The following is a 17,032-nucleotide window of genomic DNA, read 5'->3' on the forward strand; positions in this document are numbered from 1 at the left end:
TTCTGCCTTAGAATAGGACCCATTAATGTCAGTCGGAAACTAATAAACTATAAAGTTAAAAGAAGTAAATACAAAGTAAAATACAGAGTCACAGACTGATTTATTAAAAGAAATATTCTCCTGTGTCTTAGTGTGGTTTTGTTCTGTATATTCTACAGATATGGCTTTATGCCATATGAAGATCACACCAAATTCATGAAGTTTATAGTGTCATGAAGATATACAGTGAAACTGCAAAGTGTATGTGACTGCTGTCCAGAAATTCCAAGTAAAATAATGAGTAGCATGGAAATTCCAGTAACCCAGTCCAAAATAAAAAGAGACTTTCCAAAACAGTCTACAAAAAAGCACTCGATTTTGGGAAAAATTTGTTACAAATTGATCCATCAATGTGCAAAAAATGGCTTTTGCTACTGAAAATGATGCTCCCAGGTTCGCTAGAAAGCGAACCCTGGCTGCCCTGCCAGGTTCGCCAAAAAGCGAACCTGGCTGCAAGGTTTGCCAGAAAGCGAACCTGGCCGCCAGGTTCGCCAAAAAGCGAACCTGGCCACCAAGTTCGCCAAAAAGCGAACCTGACTGCAAGGTTTGCCAAAAAGCGAACCTGGCTGCAAGGTTCGCCAAAAAGCGAACTTGGCCGCCAGGTTCGCCAAAAAGTGATGCTGGCTGCCAGGTTCGCCAAAAAGCGAACCTGGCTGCAAGGTTCGCCAAAAAGCGAACCTGGCCGCCAGGTTCACCAAAAAGCGAACCTGGCCGCCAGGTTCGCCAAAAAGCGAACCTGGCTGCAAGGTTTGCCAAAAAGCGAACCTGGCCGCCAGGTTTGCCAAAAAGCGAACCTGGCCGCCAGGTTCGCCAAAAAGCGAACCTGGCCGCCAGGTTCGCCAAAAAGCGAACCTGGCCGCCAGGTTTGCCAGAAAGCGAACATGGCTGCCAGGTTTGCCAGAAAGTAAACTTTGCTGCCAGGTTTGCCAAAAAGTGAACCTGGCAAACATCACAAAATCCTTTTCAAAGAAGAAAAAATATTAGGTGCATTTTGATGAGCCTATCTAATTGCTATCTAATTGTTTTCATTATATTTTCCTTCAGTAAATGTGAAATTACCACTCTTGGTTTTGTGTATGAAGAGTTTAGATAAAGAGCACAAACATTTGTCAGTTACAATCAATTTTACCTGTGTAATTACTCTGTACCAATTGTTAATTTCAGCCCACTGTGCCACATGTATGTCCGTAACAAAACAAAAAAAAAACATGTTTTTTTTTAAGTTTTACAAATTAAGCACTCAGTAAAGAAGAACATACTAATTGAATGCAAAGCAAGCTCATAACCCTCTTCCGAAACACTCATAAAGAAACTTCTGCTCTGTAATAATTAAGTAGTCAATTATTGTTAAAATGTGTACATCTGTAACAGACACATAGTGTGACTGTATGTGAGCTTTATAATTTCATGAGGATTGATTTGTTGATTTTATTTTCTGATGTTTATTTGTGATTTAATTGAAAGGTAGCATGGAACATCTCGATAACTATGATTAAGTTGGAATACTTGTTAATTAAACTAATTAGCAGTGTTTGTTTGTTTGTTTTGTTTTTTGTAGATTGCATTGCACACATATATTAAAAAACGACTTTTGATAGTGGGTGTGCAAGGAAATTAAGCCTTTTTGTAATTTTGTAATTCGCATGAAGATGATAAACGCAGCCTTTAGGCCTATGCTTCTCCTACATTTTCTACATCGCACTTGAGAACTGGATTGTATTCAGCTATTAGTATTGATAGATATAGCCCTGCATGTGGTGTGTGAGTGTGTGAACATACATACATGTAATTATCCATACATGCCAGGGCTGTCAACACGGGAAACTAGTTGAGAGTGAGACTCCCATAGGCCAATGTTATAATTTAGGAGTCAAAATGCGTGAGATCAATAGAAATGCATGGAAATGAAAAAAGTTTTAGATCGAGTGAGAAAGGACCTCAATGCATGAGAGTTGGCCGCCCTGACGTGCACATGTATGCAAAGTTTGTATGTGCTAGACTTTGCATTATGCCTAACATTACTAACAAGTTTTAATATTTTGCACACTACACAGCATACACATGAAGTGGAACATTATCATTAAATGCAATTGACGTGTAATGGTAAAGCAAGAACTGTAACTACCGGTATACACAATCAATGTAATATTTTGCAACAACATTCCCGCATGCATATTGATCAGAAGAAGTTTAAGCTATAGGGCCAGTACCAGGTATCGCACAAACATTTGATGAAGTCCAAATGTCAAATTGACAAACACAAGTAAGTCAAATGCTCACAACTCATCAAAGGATATACAGTAGTTCTGGACACTCAATCGAAATGTTTATTCACAGCTCCTAATCATTGCATGATCGCCATCCAGTGCACCACTGGCCTCATCCTGTGAAGTAAACAGTTTACAAGAGAATATGGGATAGACTTACAGTTGTACAAACTACGTACTATGAAATCCGTTTAACAATATTTGTGAGTCAGGACACCGCTCTCTTATCACAGTCGTCATCTTATGGCGAGTGCACTTCTTCAAATGGCCATGTTCACGGTGAGCAACATATACATGCTGGTTTCAGAGGATTTATATTGTGGGGATGGAAAGTGTGGAACGATGTCTGGCCCATGTCCATCAGTGCAGGGGTCAGAAAAGGTCAAGACCTAGCCAACTGCCAAATCCGCAGAGGGTTCAGTGAGTGGAATGTGATAATTCAGACACACTAACACAGTGCCTGCACTACACGTAGCTATACAGTTCTCATGGCAGCGTGTGTGCAAACCAAGGTTATTGATAATGTTTTGGTGGGAAGCCACTTGTATGAGATGTATTAAACTAACAATCCCACCTCATCCCTGCTTGTGAATATATCATACACATGAACATTATAAAAGGGGATGGCTAGTACAGGGCTGCCATAATTGGAAACTAGTTGAGAGTGAGACTCCCATAGGCCAATGCTGTAGTTTAGGAGTCAAAATGAGTGATATCAATAGAAATGCATGCAAATGAAATAAAGTTTTAGAGTGAGAAAGGACCAAAATGAGTGCTAGCAACTGTTCAGTGGGAATGCTGGGGGATGATTGTTCCAATCCTTGTGGGATAGAGTACTTTATATACTGGTATCTATTGTTGTGTGAAAATTATTTGCTTGAGAATTAATGGTCTCGTATTTAATTATTATTCAAGTAATGTGCAGTTCAATGTTTCCAGGTTAGCATGCCTGACAGTGACGGGGCATATACTGCACATTACTTGAATATGAGATCATTCTGAGGCAAATAATTTTCATTCAACAATAGATATATAATATACTCATAAAAGAATCCCACAAGGATTGCAACAATTACCCCTCAGCATTCCCACTGATTCCCACTGATCAGTTTGGTAATACAGGCTATCCCCTGTAAGTATGCATTTCAGTTAATTGAAACAGGTTTGTTTAGTATTTGTTTGTTCATGTGTTTGCTTGTTTTGGTGATCATGGCGAACATGGAAATTTGACAGAATTCCACAGTAACATACCCAGTTTTATGTTGCTTGTGAAGTTAAGGCAATTTAGATGATTTTGATAATTTACATGTGAATGCTGGAAGCTTAATAAGAATTATAGTGAGCTGCATGGTTTCTTTATTGTCCTAGAAGCTGCCTCTAAAAACCCGCTTCTTTCGTATAGACATACAAATATCAGGATACTCTTTTTCTCAGACGTATATATAACTTAAGCTTAACAGTTGGGCCGTGGGTGTGTCATTCATGGTGCGGCAACTGATCTCTTGTAAGATAGTGATGCAGCTTGCTTGGAGCATACATAGCCCAAAAAAGCTGTATGGTGTCTTCAAGAAAGCACATTGAACAGGCCCGTAGCCAGGATTTTTCAAGGGGGGGTGCGGTCACTAAAAAAATGGACCTTCGGTACCAATACCAATGATGACACACACACACACACACACACACACACACACACACACACACACAATTATATATATATATATATATATATATATATATATATATATATATATATTCTTTGGACGACCGAACTACAAAAGTTGTATAAGAATTTGCGCGCGAAGCGCGCCGCAAATTGTGAATTTTGACTGTTTTAATGACGTTTTAAAGTATCGAGGAAATTTGTATTTTTGTCTGTTGCATGCAATTGCGTTACGGTATTTCATCTAGGAAATAGTAAAAACTCATTTTGCCAGGAAGTTGCAAAGTTTAATTGTGTTCGAGACTCTGCGCGCGTAGCGCGCCGCAAAATTGAGAATAGTGATTTTCCTGGTGTTGTTTTAACTTTTATTTTTTCTATTGTATACCCGCGTTAGCAGGCCTGAAGCCAGGATTTTTAAAGGAAGGGGGGATTGCGTTAATTAACAAAACGGTCCTTTGATACTGTCCCGGGAGGGGTAGCGACAATTAAAAGGTGGACACCATGCTCATACATGGACTTTCAAAATGGCCCCTAAACGAGTAATGATCATATGATTTTTTTGGGCCTTAAAAACAAGTATTCCTTAAATGTTTCCTGCACCCTAAAGAAGTACTTCATCATGATTGAACAATATACCATTTTCCCAAATTTCGGCCTTTTTGATACCCTTTGATTATATACGCTCGTACATCACACTTTCCATCTAATCCGTGAGAAAAAACGACCCCTATTACGCGTTTTCTTTAGCGAGTATGGTCACGGTGTCCACCTTTCAGTTGGAGTTTTCCATCCCATTGGATGCTGTTTGGAAGATGAAACATTCACTTTACTATACAGTATATCAGCCGTTGGTATGCGAGTTTGTCAAAAACGAAAATAAATAAGAAAATTTTTAAAACAAAATGAATTGTAAATGTGAACCATTTATATTTTGCCTCCTTGTGGTAGGATATTTCCAGCATTTCCGAACTTTCAAATAATCATTTTAGATTTAATAATATTAAAGGTAGTAGATCCGATTCGCAAACATCTCCAATATCAGTCAAATGTCATATTAACCATCATGCTAAGAAGGTTTTCTTTGTGAAATTTGGAGGTCAGTGAAATTCAAAAATTAAACATCCGTTAGCCATTGGAAGAAGTTGAGTGCAAATTCAGACCTCAGGCTTAGTGCTCAGATGTTATCCTATTTGATTTGATCTGTCTTACTGTGCACACTAAGATACATACTGGAATGGTTATTTCTTATTTATTAAAGTAATTATAGTAGCATATTTGGTTACTAGCTGTCTCTAAGCATTTTCGAATTTGGGCTGCAAAGAGATCCACTACCTTTAAGTTAGAAGAGAGATAAGTAAATAATGATAAAATAAACAAACAAAAAAGAATGAGTTTCTTTTGTAATACTATCTGACAAACTTTTTACTTTACCATTTTACTTCATAGCTCAGCACTTTCCATTCTCTCTCATACCCTCTTACCCATTACATTTAAATGAAATACAACTAAAATGAGTTTGCGTGCCTGCATAATACTCTTTGGAAATTATAAGTGAGAATGTTCTTAGGTTTTGGCTCACTTTAAAATGAGAACCAATAGAACTGTCACAACATGAGAAAATGTATAAGTAATAATCAACAGTACATTTCCGAATTTGGCCTGCAAAGAAATCCGCTACCTGTAAGTTAGAAAAGAGATTAGTAAATAATGATAAAATAAACAACAAAAAAGAATGAGTTTCTACCGCCGTATCCAGAACAGAGCCTGAAACGGTGCAGGCTCAAGAAATCGTTTGTACTAATACGTCTTGAAGTACTGTGTGATACTGTTGACTCAGACTTCTACAAAGCTGTAAGTAAGAATTTTAACCCAATCCGGCTCATTACCTGTGTTTTTTATGAAAAAGATGAATAAAGAATGTAAATTAAATAACGACGCGTCACAATGCAGTCTAACGCTCTCACAATGTTATCATACATAGGGTTTTTCCCTGACTGTTTTTACTCCGGAGCTCTTGCAATATTCAGGCTTTTGTAATACTATCTGACAAACTTTTTATACTTTACCATTTTACTTCATAGCTCAGCATTCTCTCTCATACCCTCTTACCCATTACATTTAAATGAAATACAACTAAATTGAGTTTGCGTGCCTGCATAATACTCTTTGGAAATTATAAGTGAGAATGTTCTTAGGTTTTGGCTCACTTCAAAATGAGAACCAATCGAACTGTCACAACATGAGAAAATGTATAACTAATAGAGAACTGGAGTAAGACAGGCCTTTCATTTTGTTTCGTCTCTCCTGATCGTTCGTAAGAAATGCTAATTCATGACCACCTTTTCACAATTTGATTGGAGCATGCATTCATAATGGAAAATAGTTGACATAATAATCTATCCCCAGGCATTATCATGCCAACATGTACTTATATGTACATGTACTATATGTGAGACGTAGAGATAAAATGTCTCAGGTTTTCGATTATAGTAATTTCGAGGAATTTCTTTAATTTTTATCATAATTTATATGTAAACTTGAGGCTATTAGATTTTCATCCACTTACCTCTGTACCTGTGAAAAAATGCAAGTGTCAACCTCAATGTCATCCACGAATCGCACGTACTCGGGCGGCCAGTGGAAAAAAAAAACACCGGTCACACGCGCCAAGGGCCATGGCATGCAGTGCCAATATAATAATAGCTCGCACAAATTGATACATAACATTTGTGTTTGTGTGCATGGGGACGATCCGATGGTTCATACAACAAAAGGGTTTCGTACAATTATTTTTAACATTGTTAAACGTACTCTTCCACATTTACGTAGCATATAATGTGTCTTTATATTTATTTGGATTGTTATCTTGAGAATTGCTAAAAACCGTTATTATGAAAAAGTGGACCTTTCAGAATTTGGGGGGGGGGGGGTGCGTACGCACCCGACGCACCCCCCCCCCCCCCCCCCCCCCCTGGCTACGGGCCTGTTGAAACAGCATCCATATCCATGATTAATGGTAGTGCAACGATCGTATGGCATGTAGGCCTACACAGCAATAACACTGCTTTGGCAGTACCCTGTAGGCCTATGTTTTTGGTAAGAGATGATTTAATTCATCCGTTCAAAGAATAATGAGCGGGGTATTACGTAAACAGGAGAAATCAGAAATTCAAAAGGAATGGTGCAAAAGTATACTAGTGCATTAAGATAAGTACTCAATTAATGAATGAAAATTCATTAGCATTTGATGAGGACTATAAGATCACAAATGAAATTGGGACCCTTGTTCAAGCAACATACAGACTCATACATTTGCTATGGAGAGCAATTACCTTCAAATTGACATATGAAAATCATTACTCAAAGTGAACAGAGGGGCTACATTTCATCTGCAGACATTGATAACAGGAGGAAACCCATAGGCCCTACTTGATATTCATAATCTGTATTTTTTGACATCCTTTTTATAGCTCACTGAGCTGAAGGCTCAATTGAGTTATTGCGTGTGCTCTTTGTCCGGTGTGTGATGTGCGTCATGCGTTAATTTTGTACTTTCATTTTCTTCTTGAAAACCCCATGACTGATAGTTCACCAAACTTGGCAGGTAGCATCCATCCCAAGGGGAATAGAATCTCAATTTATGCAAATGGGCACCTTTTTAAAAAAAAAAGTTATTTATGAAGTTTTCAGGTGGAGAGGCAGTCCTATACATTGATCCAAGTGTTTTCAATTTCTTTTAAGTTTTTTTCTTTTTGTGTGTGTGTGTGTGTGTGTGTGTTTTGCGTTTGTGTTAAGAATTATTTAAACGAAAAGTGCAAAGATGATGGGATGTACCCATGATTTTTTTTTTCTTTTTTTATGTCTAGAACGTCTGGTATTATTTTATAGAAAGCTGTTTTTTTTTAAGTCACCTTGATTTGAGGTCCTCATCCTTTTCATCCAATTTAGCTATACTGCCATGTAATTGATTAATTGTAAGCCCTAGGGATATCACTAATCTGGCTGTGGTGACAGAACAATAATGTTTGTACAGGCCTATGCCAGAATGAATGTATTTGCAAAAGTTAAGGGTCCCTTTAAGACAACCAAACTTGGTGGCACACAGAGTGTATGGTGCACACAGCAAAGTGCAGATACAGTGGGCTAATGTTACTTTACTCTCCCCTGACCATGAGTCTGGTGAATGTTTTGGCCAAGTCTTATCAAGGTGACATTCTTTTTGACCCCTGAACTGTACAGGGGCAAAAGTTAAATACTTTCCCCACAATACAGCATACACTGGACACTCACAAAGTGAGACTTGAGCATTTAGGGTCTAGCTGTCTCACGATCTCACGCATGGCACCCATTTTTCTCAGGCATCTGGTGAAGTCTGCAATTTGGGCCAAAAATAAGGAGCATACAATGTAGCTCAAAGGATTAAAGTGATAGTTGCAATTGAAGGTATATTTCCCTTTTGCCTTTCAAAATTAGTAAAAAATAGTCACTAAAGTATGCACCAGATCGCATCATTAAGAGCTAATAATTAAAAAAAACTCCCTACCATGGGAGTGGGACACCCTCCTCGTTCGCGTGTGCATGCGCGCGAGCGCCGAGATGCCGAGTCATAAAGATCTCACTCATAAAGTTTTTTGAACTTGGCATCTCTGCACTCATTGTGAACATACAACTTCCTGCATTGAGAAAGTATAGTGTCCAGGGCCCTTTTCATGAAACTTGTTATGAGTGCCAAATTGCAATTATAGCTGTTGTAATGAAATCCTTACATGATTGGATTGGCGCAGAACAAATTTGTCACAGAAATGTGGTAGTTAATGTCACGGATAACAAGTTTTGACTTAGGACCCCTGATTAAGAATATTGTTGACAGGTTCCATACTTTAGTTGCTAAAATTTTTTCAGTTACCCCTTTTTCCTTTAATAGCAGAGTTCTAAATTAACTGTTTTGGCATTGTAATATTGTTATGCCCTAAAATTGAAATCAATATTTTCTTGATTTACCCTTGACTTCAACAAACCTCAATTATAAGGCTTTACATTGTTTCATTAGGCGATCATATTCGTGTCAGGTGGACGCGTTACCTACTTTTCGTGAATAACATGACCTAATATACAAAGGGTTGGGTAAGCAGAGACTCCATACCCTCCCGTTTTCGACTGGAGATCTCCCGCTGAAAGCCCATTTTCGCAAAATCTCCCGTTCTCCCGATTGAGATTTGATTTCTCCCGCCCTGGCTCTGTGTCTCCCGGTGGAAAGGATGTCTTACTTATTGCTATCGTATGTTGAAAAAATAAGCCTTAGATAGCACCAGAGAACATCTAAAACCCTAGGAACTTCGCGCTTCGCACACATCAACTAGGAGTCTCCCGTTTGTTAGGGGTTTCGGGCGGGAGAATCTCCAGATCAGAAGGTGCTTGGGGTTGGAGTCTCTGGGTAAGGTCAGGTCAAAGTATGCTGCTTCCGGCCACCCAAGAAAGGGTATGTGATTGCAGTCTGATTAGTAAAACTTTTTTTTTTTCAATGTTTTTATTGAAGAAAACACATGACATACAAACAAGAACAAAACACTACATGCATTATAATTTGATACAAAATATCAAACAAGGCCTGACATTAAAGACCTAATAAAATGGTTTGGACATTTTTTTCTTAATGATGTAATAATATATGTTAAATTCTAAGTAATTCTATGGTCGTGCGGGGTTTTTTACTGTTCTGAATTTTGTTCTACATTTGTTAACATAATGGATGCAATTTCCTCGGTTTTGGAAAACTTTCTATACTTTGGCACTATCACTTCTAAATTGTGATGACGTCTAAGAACGGAGTCATCGATATTGATTATCTGGTTGATAGCCAGCGAGCTAGCAAGGCTATGCTAGCGCAGCACAGCGACAGCCGGCCGGCGGCTAGCGCTGGCGGGGGAGCGAGCTAGCAAGCGCATAGCAGGCGCTGCACTATTGTCATTGGCCAAGCCTTTAGACAAAAAAATATTTAATGAATTGTATCAGATTGAATACTGCCAATAATACAGATTACAACTGTGGTACGCTTGGATATCCATAATTTTCGGCAAACTCGTGAAATAGGCCCCACCACTGCGTGTCTGTACTAATACTACGGCGACTCGCCTGTTTAAATACTCGTGAATTCAGCCCCACCGTGTGGCGTTCATCGGTAGGTAAGCAAGGCGGTGGGGCTGCCTTCCATAGTCAATACTCGTGACTGCAGCGAAAATGACTTCCTAATATGTCCCTCGACTAATTTTACGGCCAATTTAACCATAAATACAACCCTACCTAACCCTAAACCCTAGGACCTACCCTTTGCTTGCTATAAACACACGGGTACGGTGCACGCGCACTGCGGTGGGGCCTATTTCACGATAGCCCCACCACCACTGCGTGTCTGTACTAATACTACGGCGACTCGCCTGCTTTATAGGCCTAAACCTACTCGTGAATTCACCATGGCGTTCATCGGTAGATAAGCATGGCGGTGGGGCTTCCTTCCACAGTATGATTTGTAGCATAAAACAAAAACTACTCGACCAAAATTGACGATCATTCTTGGTATCGTTTTTCTTTGAAAATGGCGCATCTAAATTACTGATAACAAATATTGCAGAAACTGACCATGGGAAACTGGTTAGGGCTTTTTTTTTTTTTTTTTTTTTTTTTTTGAGCCACGACCCACCCTGTACGAACATATCTTTCTAGAGTGTAACCTCTGTACTTCTCGTATTCCAAACAGGCTTTTGCTAAACAAGCAGATCACAGGTGCGGTGTGGCTAGCTGGGGCAAAATTAGCCCATAAAAGCTTTATACGCGTGTCTTCAAGGGGACTCATCAAAAAGAGCCCATATCACGGGATGAAAACCGTTCGAATTGATATACAGAGAGAAATAACACTTAACAAAGAATAAGAAGAGAAGATGATGGAATCATAAAGAGGGAAAATGATGATTGACATAGGATAAAAGGGGAGGAAAGATGGAAGATGAGATGAAATAAAACAATACTGGAAATAACATAAGGGGAGGAACAGTGGGAAAATATGACAAGATAATATAACACATAATGAGACAGAATGACATAATTAGAGAAAAGGATAAAGATTAACAAGGTATAGCTCAAGGTGTATAACTCCGTGCAGACATTGCTGTAATTACCTTGAAGATATGAAAAGAAAAATGAACTCATGTCAGTAAGATAGAAAATTGGTGTGTTTATCTGTTTTTTTGAACAATTCCATTAAATGGTACCATTGATGACTATTATGTACAAAAAAACAACAACTTCAGTCTCCAAATTGCTTCATCGAACTGAAATCAGAATCAACCTAAGATGAGATAGGAATGGACAAAGAAAATGATGGATAAGCTAAGATAGACAGCAAGGAAAGAAAAAGAAAGAGCTACATCCACACAGATTGGAAGCTCATCGCCCGAAAATAAAAACCAAGAAGAGCTTTTCATTTACTATGATTTTTTTTTTACACTGTAGACGTTCAAATTCTTGTTAACTATCAAATAATAACAAAGAATCAAGTCATTATGATATGCTATTAAATTTCAGTATCAAGAAAAATTGAAGTTGCAACAAACGGAGATACTATAAGGAGTACAAACACACAACTTAGGAAAGCAGAATGGTGTTCAAAAGTAAAAGAAACACACGCACACACAAAAAAGTTAAGACTGCTGGATGTCAGAAAATACAGATTACGAATAAGTATAGGCCGACACGTACTGTAGGAATCTCCTCTTGTAAACAAAGCTTTCAGAAGCAATGTCTATAATGAATATTAGCCCCTCTGTCCACTTTGAATCATGATTTTTAGGTCAGCCTGAGGGTAAAAACATTAAATGTATCTCCATAACAGTTATTAGTCATTCATGAATTCCAATACGAATTGGATCTTGGACACGACACATCTTTGCTGCATTGTTTAAACAATTGCATGGGATCCCCATTTTGAATGCTAATGCCTTCATAATATTTGTGAATTCAGCACTCATTTTGTACCCTAGTAGTGTACAATTTGCACCATTCTCATAGTTCCAATTTATTCTCCTGTTAGTTACCCAAACCATTATTTTTTGAAATATCTAAATCATTTTTCACCAAAAGCATATTGCCCAAACAATGTTTTGATACAAGGCATATGTTTATTGCAGGCCGATAATGGATATGGATGCTGTTTTCAATTTGTCTCCTTGAAGACACCATACAGTATTCTGGGACTACTAATTTCGCCACAGCAAGCCGCACTGCGCCCGCGACCTGCCTGTTCAGTGAAAGCACACTGACATATGCATAAATGCAAGAGTATCCTCGATATTTGGAATAGAGTAACATCACAAGTGGGTTTAACCAGGTTTAAAAAGGACCAATTACTGGGAATTAAAGTTATATCTGCGACAGGACAATAGCAAAACCATGTTAATCTCTATGTAAAATATCAAAATCAAAATTGCCTTTATCTTCACAGTTATCCTTAAATTGGGTATGATTATGTAGTTCTGTCAAATATCCATGAACACAGGCCATCTCCAAAAACAAGCCCACAAAAAATAAACATGTTTCAGTTGTGTTTCATGACGTGTATAAATTTCCATGATCGCCATGATCACCAAAACAAGCAAACACATGAACTAACAAATACTAAACAAACCTGTTTTAATTAACTGAAATGCATACTTACAGGGGATAGCCTGTATTACCAAACTGATCAGTGGGAATCAGTGGGAATGCTGAGGGGTGATTGTTGCAATCCTTGATCATCCCCCAGCATTCCCACTGATTCCCACTGAACAGTTACTAGCCATCCCCTTTAATGTTCAAGTGTATGATACAGAACTGTATATCCACCAGCAGGGATGAGGTGGGATTGTTAGTTTAATATATTTCATACAAGTGGCTTTGTCCCACCAAAACATTGTCTATGGCCTTGGTTTGCAGACACACTGCAATGAGAACTGTACAGCTACAATGTAGTGCAGGCACTGTGCTAGTGTGTCTGAATTATCACATTCCACTTACTGAACCCTCTGCGGATTTGGCAGTTGGCTAGGTCTTGACCTTTTCTGACCCCTGCACTGATGGACATAGGCCAGATATCGTTCCACACTTTCTATCCCCACAATATAAATGCTCTGAAACCAGCATGTATATGTTGCTCATCGTGAACATGGCCATTTGAAGGAGAGCACTCGCCATAAGATGACGACTGTGATAAGAGAGCGGTGTCCTGACTCACAAATATTGTTAAACGGATTTCAGAGTAGTTTGTACAACAGTTACTGTAAGTCTATCCAATATTCTCTTGTAAACTGTTTACTTCACAGGATGAGGCCAGTGGTGCACTGGATGGCGATCATGCAATGATTAGGAGCTGTGCATAAACATTTCGATAGAGTGTCCAGCACTATATCCTTTTTTGAGTTGTGAGCATTTGACTTACTTGTGTTTGTCAATGACGTTATTTGGACTGTACGTATTAAATGTTTGTACAATACCTGGTACTGGCCCTATAACTTTATATACCTTTCTTCTGATCAATATGCATGCGGGAATGTTGTTGCAAAATATTACATTGATTGTGTACCGGTAGTTACAGTTCTTGCTTTACCATTACACGTAAATTGCATTAAATGATAATGTTCCACTTCATGTGCATGCTGTGTAGTGTGCAAAATATTCAAACTTGTTTACGCATAATGCAAAGCCTAGCACATACAAACTTTGCATGTGCAAGGCCATGTATGAATAATTACATGTATGTATGTTCACACACTCACACACACACCACAAGCAGGGCTATCTATCAATAGCCGAATACAATCCAGTTCTCAGGTGCGATATAGAAAATATAGAAGAAGCATAGGCCTAGAGGCTGCGTTTATCATCTTTCTGCAAATTACAAAAAGGCTTTCCATGCATACCCACTATCAAAAGTCGTTTCCAAAGCCCTGTGATAAACGTCTTCCAGAAAAGTTGCGTTTATTAATTCATAGCAAATAGTATACACATTGTAGCTAGGCTAAGAGGGTGTATACTCTCGCCATTTCGCACAAAAATGGATGTAGTACGCCATGGGGCCTCACATGGAGCCCAACGGCGGCCATTTTAGTAATGAAACCGCAAGCTTCATAACACGTGAGCCTATGGAGGGAATCCTACCTTCCTTTCATTTTCTTCATTTTAAGGAGACACATCACAGCGGTAAAACTGCGTATCAGGCTTCAAAATATCAGCAGAAGTATATTTTCTGTGGATACATTAAAAAAAATTTGAAGTAATGTCACTACTTTTCAATCTGTAGTGCATCAAAGTTTGTGTTTGAGCTGAGAAACGCCATCTATCTCTTTCTCTCTTGTTTTCATTGTCTTTTACGGGCAATTCCATAATTACAAACGTATACATTTCGTTCACTTTAAAAAGCTCTAACAACTAGACTTGATTTCATTCACAAGATTTGATACTTTTAATTTCTAACATCCATCTCGAAGGTAAAGTGATCACAAAATTATATTCAATATGATCAATGCTTTGACCTTGATATGATGAAAATAGGGCCGTTACAGACGTACTCGCATGAGTTGAAATTTCTGACATTGGAATGTAAAGTGGAAAACTCTGTGAATTGTGGGGTACTTTCCAGCAAATTCATTCTTTTCATTTCAATTAGATGTTTACAACCCAAAAGTGCAGAAATGAAGAATTATTTTTTTTGAAAATTAGCAATTAATTGCACCCTTTTTGTGTTACGGACGTACAGTATTTTACAGACGTACAAAATTTCCATTACAGACGTACGTTTTGAAATCGTTATTAATTTCATTATTTTGATGGATTTATTTTAAGATCCCTTTACCAGAATTCAGTGACTTCTCATGCTGTAGGGTCTTAATCTTAATAATATGAGATGACAATTGCACTTTTTTACTGAAATCTGCAAAAACATTCCCCAAATCATCACCTTGCATACAGTTCATGCTTCACTGAGCAACAGGATGATTACATTATCCAAAGAAATATCCTTTCATGGTAAATTAGCTTGTCAGTTGGTCATGTTGTAGCCTATTTCATTTTGACAAACACATTATTGTCTAGAATATTAATTTGTAGAAAAGAAATTAATTCAATATTGGAATCAGATTTAATTAATGCCACCATATAACTATCTAGGGATCCATTGCTCATGTATGCAGTACACACAAAGCAGTGCAGAAATGAAAAATTGATGGTGTAGGCCTACTATATTTTGCAAGCATTTCAAACAAAATCCTTTCAAACATATCTGAATTGTAGACTCTATACCTGATCAAAGTTTTGAAATAAATAAAAAAATAGATACATTTGTACATAAAAACAAATTGACAGTAAACTATCATGATCACCAGAATAATAATCTTAATGTGGATTTTGAAAATGTGGATTTTCAAAACACGTCATGGTGTCCCTTGCTCTATGAATTGTGAGTATTCCAAAAATCTTCTATTTCTCAGCATGTTAAAAACAAAATTATACTGGTTTGTATGGTTAAAATTGAAGTAATAATTTCACTTTTTGGGGGGTATTAAAAATAGTGTAACATGGAATGATTGAGATATTAATCGATGAAGGACATAATTTACAGAGCAAAGAGTTTGAATGCGAGTCCCAGACTCCAGCTACGTGTAAACTGACCACGATTGCCATCAACTGTTTGTAGTGTGATTTTTCTGGCAATGTTTTTTTGTGGTTTTTTTTGTTTGTTTTTTTTAAGGAAAATATTTGATCTGGTGATCTGGTGACCACTTGCAGGATGCTTGACATTGATCCTGAGATTCTTGCCCTTAGTGCCCCTATTTAAAGAACCTCACCAGGAAATGTTTCCATGTGATATTCATCTAAAACACTAAATCCCCAACATTTACATCAAGTTTATCATTCACTGACGTGTCATCGTCAGGTTTCTCATCTAGACTGACAATGGAATCATAGATCTTAAACCTGTCTAATTGGACTTTCCTGTATTCTAAAGCATTCAATGGTACTTTTGATACTCACATTATGCTTCTTATATACTAGTAGGCCTAATGACTGTGTGAGCATTTGGTACAGGTACAGCTATTTGCAAATAGGGGTGCCTTTGAATCCAACTTCTCTCTCAGTTGATATCATTTCCTTTAGTAATCACATCTTTTGTGAGATTCTTAGTATTTCTACCTCATAGGTTGTTTGTGGGGTTGATGTAGCTGCCCGCCCATTTTACACATATGTCATGTATCTCCAAACTGCTCTCTTTTTTTCTCTTTTTTTTTTTTTTTACAGTACTCACTATCTTGTCCATCCACTGAAAACACACTTTCGTTGTACACCCTTACCATGACAAAAAGCCACTTTATCATTATCTGCATTGATAGTTTCCTTCTACTTTTGTATCAAGGAAGACTTGGCTTGAACTGGGTATGGGTACATCTGAAACCACATGGATTGTGGGTTCTTAAAGGTATTTTTTGTTTAATCCTAATCAAGATATGCTCCATAATTATATAGATCTACATGTATAGATGTTTTGCTTGTGTTGTATAGCTCATCTGACACAGTAACAATGCTCTTTGTTTTACTCTGTGTCTCCTGATACACCGTGGCCAAAAGATGAGAGATCTATGCAATTTAGCATTTCCATATACTTTAGGTCTTTCTCGGAAATTTTGAATATGTGTGCAATGTGATTTACAAAACAACAACAAACAAACAAACAAAACAAACAAACAAACACTGCTAATTAGTTTGATTAACAAGTATTCCAACTTAATCGTAGTTATCAAGATGTTCCATGCTACCTTTCAATTAAATCACAAATAAACATCAGAAAATAAAATCAACAAATCAATCCTCATGAAATTGTAAAGCTCACATACAGTCACACTATATGTGTCTGTTACAGATATACACTTTTTAACAATAATTGACTACTTAATTATTACAGAGCAGAAGTTTCTTTATGAGTGTTTCAGAAGAGGGTTATGACCTTGCTTTGCATTTAATTAGTGTGTTCTTCTTTACTGAGTGC

General features: G+C 37.7%; 1 protein-coding gene across 1 annotated transcript in view; it reads left to right on the forward strand.

Annotated features, from left to right (window-relative positions):
* LOC139715523 (HEAT repeat-containing protein 1-like) overlaps nt 1–17,032 on the forward strand; it is a 60,124-nt gene that overhangs the window by 30,927 nt on the left and 12,165 nt on the right. The gene's annotated exons all lie outside the window — the stretch shown is intronic.

The sequence above is a fragment of the Diadema antillarum genome, unplaced genomic scaffold, assembly GCF_040938485.1.
Source record: "Diadema antillarum isolate AM-2024a unplaced genomic scaffold, OU_Dant_1.0 scf00000049, whole genome shotgun sequence".
Classification (NCBI taxonomy): domain Eukaryota; kingdom Metazoa; phylum Echinodermata; class Echinoidea; order Diadematoida; family Diadematidae; genus Diadema; species Diadema antillarum.